This window comes from Triticum urartu, chromosome 2A (assembly GCF_056163025.1).
Source record: "Triticum urartu cultivar PI428250 chromosome 2A, HENAU_Tu73, whole genome shotgun sequence".
In the NCBI taxonomy this organism is placed as follows: Eukaryota; Viridiplantae; Streptophyta; class Magnoliopsida; order Poales; family Poaceae; genus Triticum; species Triticum urartu.
In genome coordinates, this window is record NC_141874.1 from 7538202 (window position 1) to 7544201 (window position 6000).

Genomic DNA, 6000 nt, shown 5'->3' on the forward strand with positions numbered 1-6000 from the left:
GAACCAATCTCAGATATTGGAATCTGCTTTTCACATCCATCTCCAATGTTGATCTGCAACTTTGCCATCTCTGACTCTCTTCCTTTCATTACTGTGATAGTAACACACCTCTTCTCCTCATACAATTCCAACATTTCTTCTACATCTTCCTCAGATCTGATTAGCTGCATGCCTGTCATTCCTACACCCTCTTGCTTCACATAGTACATTGAATCCTTTTGATCATACCCCTCTATCCCAATAATAGCTAACATGTTGATATATGTGATATCTGATTCACATAAGGTCCTTTCCAGATTGTCACAGCCTTGGAAATGAAACCTCATATCCCATGGTTCATCATCAACCAAACTGCAAGTTCAGTTAGCATTACATTCAGTTAACACCATTAATTGAACAACAGATTCAGATAACAGTCAAGATTACATTCAGAGAAACAACAAAGTGAAGAGAAAATTCAGTTAATAGTAAATTCAGTTAACAGTAAATTCAGATAACAGTCAATTCAGATAACAGTAAATTCAGTTAACAGTCAATTCAGTTAACAGTCAATTCAGTTAACCACAATTAAGCTCGTATTCAGTTAACAGTCAAAATCTGCTTTAAGTTAAAACTGAGCTAAGTTAAAACTAAATTAAAACTAAGTTAACAGTGAAATTCAGTAAATTCAGTTATCCACAATTCAGTTACAATTGAGCTATGTAAACACAACTGAGCTAAGATAAAACTAAATTCAGTTATCCACAAATAAGCTCATATTCACTTAACAGCTCATATTCACTTAACAGTACATTCACTCAAAGTAAGATAAAACTTAATTCAGCTAAGATGAACCCTAATTCCTAAATTGAGATTCATACAGAGGAAAGAGTCTAGCTACACTAGCAAAATCACTCAAACTGTGCAACTACAGTAGCATAATCACTCAAATTGTTCAACTACACAGGCATAATCAAAAAGAGAATTTTGGAAACACTCACTCCACGCCGCCGAGGCCGGATGTGAAGTGGTGGCTCCGCCCTGGATTGGCCTTCCAGACCTGGGCCAGTTTGGCGGCCGCACGTGCCTCCACGTCGTCGGAGTTGAAGATGTTGCACTCGTCTCCGATGCGCTCATCTCCGCCGACGCCGGCGGATCGAGAGGCGCCAAACGTACCAGGGAGCGCCGTCGGAGAGCCAGGAAGGACGGGGCGGCCACCAGCATCGGCGATGGCGAGGTCGCGGTCGTCCCTACCGTCACCGGATGTGCCTCCTTCGTCAACACCGCCGCCGTCGTCAACGCCGCCGCCGCCACCACCGGTCGCCATGCGGGAAGTGACCTAGGACGACTAGATGGAATATGGGGGAAATGGATGGCTGGGTCGGGCCGCGCTCGACAGGTGCGGCGCCGTCTAACGGCGCTCGTCACGGGCGCCGTCTCCCCCTGGCCACGTGGCGCCTGACAGCGGGCCCAACCGGTCAGTTTTCCACTCAGACGCGCCAAACCGTGCGATCAGCGTTTTTTGAAAACTGTCAGCGCAAACGTGGTGGTTTTTTGAAAAAATTACGAAACCTGGTGGCTTTCTGTTTTAGCGTCCCCAAATGTGGTGGTTTTTTGCAATTTACTCTTTGCAGCAAGAAGATTTGTCATTCCCAGCAATCATTCTTTTTAATGTGAATCCAGTTCATCACAACAATGGCATTATTATTAACTGTCATTCTCCTACTATATAACCATAGGCAACAGCATCAATGTACGAATTCAACACAACTACTCCCAGTCAATTGTCTTTTTGATCTCTGTTTTACTATTCTCATATTTAGCACATAGGATTCTCTATCCTGTCCCAAAAAGTAACATGCGCATAATCATATCGGCAGCAGTTTATTATTCAACTGGTCTACCCTCTAAACAAGGGGAAAAGATATGTTCTCTTGAATGCAGAACTGCAGAGTTCCAAACAACCAACGTTGGCAGAAAATAATTAAGCTGAAAATAAGCGTCAAATAGGCAGCTCATTTTCTTGATCTCACTGAAGCCTTAAGATTTCATCTCCAGTCCCATGCATGTATCTAAAGGTGTTGTTTGGTTTCATTGGTACGAATGAACAAACGGCAGCAGTGAACAAAAGCCATCGATAGCAGTTTACAGATCCATTACGTACCCTGAGAGTAGCAGCGCTTTGGCCTTGAGCAAACGGAGATGCATTGCGCTGGAGGAGGAGGATCAATCAACCAAGCCTGAGAGCAGCAACGGGGCGATGATTCAGTGAGGAAGAAAGATCGGAGACGGTGCCGGCGCCGGCGGACCTCCAGGAAGGGCTCGGCCTACCGGTGGCGGCGGCCTGGATGGGGACGAATCGCGCCGTCACCGCGGCGGCCTGGGTACAGCCCGAGAAACCAAGAGGGTCGAGGAGTTGAGCCGCTGAGGGTTCACCGAACTGCGGATGGGATGGGACTGGATAGGGGGGAAACGGCTAATGCGAACCCTAATTTGCTCGTGCACTCGCAGATCGCAGCAGCGGCCGCAATGGCGGTCGATGCCTTCCAGCTAACGAAGCAGTGGGGTTTAACCAGCCAACGTCAGCGGCGGCAATGTGCAATTAGGGCATCTCCAGGACGGAAGCAACCGCGTACGTCCGAATGTGTTATCCACGTATCTTATTGGTCTGTGGACCGGTTGGGACGTCTGTTTTCTGACATACCGGACACTAATTAGAGGTTCTTATGGGCGCCCGGACCGCTGCCATGTAAGCGTCCGTCACCACTAGGTCCCATCCAAAAACCTCTCCCACCTCTGCGCCTCTCCCTCGCGAAGCGGTTGCCATGCATTTATGCCGGTCCACAGTGTCAATTCATGTCGGCCTAGAGCGAACGCTTCTTTTCACTAGAGCTGACATTGAAGCGGTGCGCATACGAGAGCGCCGCCCGCGCCACGTCCCAGTCTCTGCGCCTGTTCAATGCCGGAGCGACGTGACTAAACGGGACAGCAATCTACCACATTCATAATGGCTGCCTCGTTCGTCCACTTACCAGCATTAAACTGACACGACAATCGAGAAACCAACTCTGCACCCGGATGTTGACACGTCCCGCCGCTTTGTATGGCCGGCACCCTCTATTTAAACGTGGCCTTGCCCGACACCATCCGCATCACAAACATGTCCGCTCTCAACCATCCTCCGTGCACCACATCCGCAAGAACCTCAAGCTCTAGAGCTATGTGGGAGAGACTCTTGACAGGGAAAAAGCGTGAGTTAGCCGACCTGCCGGCGACCTCGTCCGAGGGGAGCACGACAACCCAACAATGGTGGAGGCCTCTAATGAAGAGTGGGGAGGGGGGGGGGGGTCTAGCGCCGGTCCCTACCGGCTTCACCATGGAGATGGCACAAACACACTTCGACGCCATCATGGTAGAAGAGCAGGCTATGCTATAGCCGCTACTGGTGTTCTAATAGGCGCAGGAGGAGCTGTGGTACAACATAGCCCTCCTAGCGCACCACCGATTGGGGTAGGGACACTCTACAGCAAGTTTGCGAATGAGGGGGCGTGGCAGCCATGGTCGTGAAGAATCGAAACTTCGTTGCCGAGCAGCGGGCGCTCTACGAGGCCGCTCGTGCTCGCGCCTACTGCAACGTGGTCGTGGCGCAGTCGGACGTGGAGGCAGCACCGGCGATTGCAGAAGAGAATGCCAGGAGTTGTGTGTCATCCGCGCCGACAACGGTGCCTTGTTCGTGCCGCTACGACCACGAGGCTGGCCCGTCCTCTCCATCGTGGACCTCATCTCCACTGGTTACGGCCAGGTCATGGACTCTGATGAGGAGGCGTAGGGTATGGGAGACGGCGGCGTCCCATGTCCCCCTCGCAGGTGACTGGAGGGGGGGGGGGGGGGGGGGCAACACAGATTTGGAGGACGGGTGTTGGCGAAGATGTAGATGAGGTTAGTGTCCAAACTTTTCTAATAAAATAGGTCAAAAATATAATGAACTTGGTCCGGTTTAATTGAAAATTAACCTGCTTGCATGGAAAACATCCGGTTTGTTCAAATTCACTTTGGAATGTATGCGGGCATGATTAGATGGTAGGCTCCCGTATCACTGTTCACGGATGAGTCCGCGGACGGATAGCGTGTCCGTTTTAGGACTCCACGTTGGAGATGCTGTTAGACAATTTGTCGTGTCGGCAGCTTTCAAAAACCCTAGTGCCCTGATGTAATTAGAGAGAGGGAATATGAATTTAGGCCTATGAGATATAAAGTCATCAGTTTGGTTCGAGGGAATAGGAATTCATGAAGGATTGGGCTTGTGAGTTTAGAGTTTCACTCCCAGCATTTTATTAACAATGGAGGGGTGGGAAAATAGTGGGAATTGATCTATGGAGAACATCTCGGCCTTTCATCATAACTTAGCTTGTCATCTCTCAGCTCATCCCTAATGAATTCTCACTAAACAAACAAGGGAATAAGCAAATCTCCCAAATTCCCAAATGTAATACTCTCGTGATACCGAACAACGGAGTGAAAATAAAATGTCACTTGCCATGTCTAATCTCGTCACAATTCCCTTGTCTAAATTCTCATTCCCCTTCCCAAAAGTTACCAAACACGTTGTTGGGACATGTTTTCAAAAATCGGGTGAAGGCTTTCGGAAAGTGAAAAATGAAACCTTCAAAAAAATGTTATTCAGTGGTTTTGTCTTTCGATGCTATATTTGTTTCACCAACTCCCATTGTGAATATGCTTAGTTTTCCTTTTTGTGATGGTGAATATGTCTATTTTTTGCGTGAATATGTCTAGTTGATCACTAGTTACGAACAAATCATATTTCTTTCATATTCATCATCCCTTCTTCCCACTCACCTCATCTGGACGGATACCATTAGAGTATTGGTCTTAGTTTGCTTTCTTGTACTTTCTCTTCTGGTGTCACTGGGTTGGATTGTTCTTTCATACATTGTGCTCATTAGGGAGGGCATCTTCAACACGGACCCTCGAAACGCCCTATAAATGCAGTTTCCCATCCAAGGCGGTGGACCTATTGAGACGTATGTTTTCTCGCAAACCGGATGCGAACCAGGGCTGGTGTGCCACGTACGCGCACGCCACCGCCTAGGTCCTATACCCAAAAAGCTCTCCCGCTTCCGTCCCTTCTCCCGTGCGAAGTGGTTGCCGCACATTCATGACGGTCTATAGCGCCAGTGCCGCATTTATGCAGGCCCAGAGTGGATGCGTCTTCTCACTCGAGCCGGCATTAAAGCGGCGCGCTGAACAAGAGCGCTGCCCGCGCCTTGTCCTAGTCGCCGCGCATGTTCAATGTTGGAGCGCCGTGGCTGAACGGGACAAGACATCTATCTACCACATCCATACCGGCTGCTCTGTCCGTCTCCTTGCCAGCATTAAACTGACATGGCGATTGAGAAACCTACTCCGGCCCCTTCTCTCTCGCGACCGCGTTGCCACCCCCCCCCCCCCCTCCCGCGGGCGACCGGCCGCACATCGAGCCTCCTCCCTCCAGGCTTCCCTCCCTTCTTCCTTCTCGCCGCCGTCGCCGGTGCCCGCGGCCGGCTTGGCCCTTCCCCTCCCGGTCGCTCTCCCAGGGAGACGACGCGGGGCCGGGACTGTCCATGTGTGCGCATTTTGTTGCATATGGCTATCTTGACTGCCCGTCGTACTAATACAACCGAAATGTTAATCCATAATTAGCCAGAACCTTGCCGAATAGGCTACTCATACAAATGGCACTAAACGTACCAAACACGAAGTAACTCAAAGCCCATCTTCTCCTAGATCGGTTCATGTGCCATATTTGGGTTGGTAGGATGTAGGTCAATGCCATCATTGAGATCGTATGCTGGTATATGCTCTCGCCGGCCATGTATGTTGTCAGGGGTGTAGGCAGGTCCCATGGCCTGGGGCGTTGCGAGCAACCTCTTGGTTGACTGTATATAATAAAAGCCGACTGCGGGAACTTGATGTATAAAAGCCGTTTCCCCGTTCGTCTGGCGTATCTATCCATAATGCGGC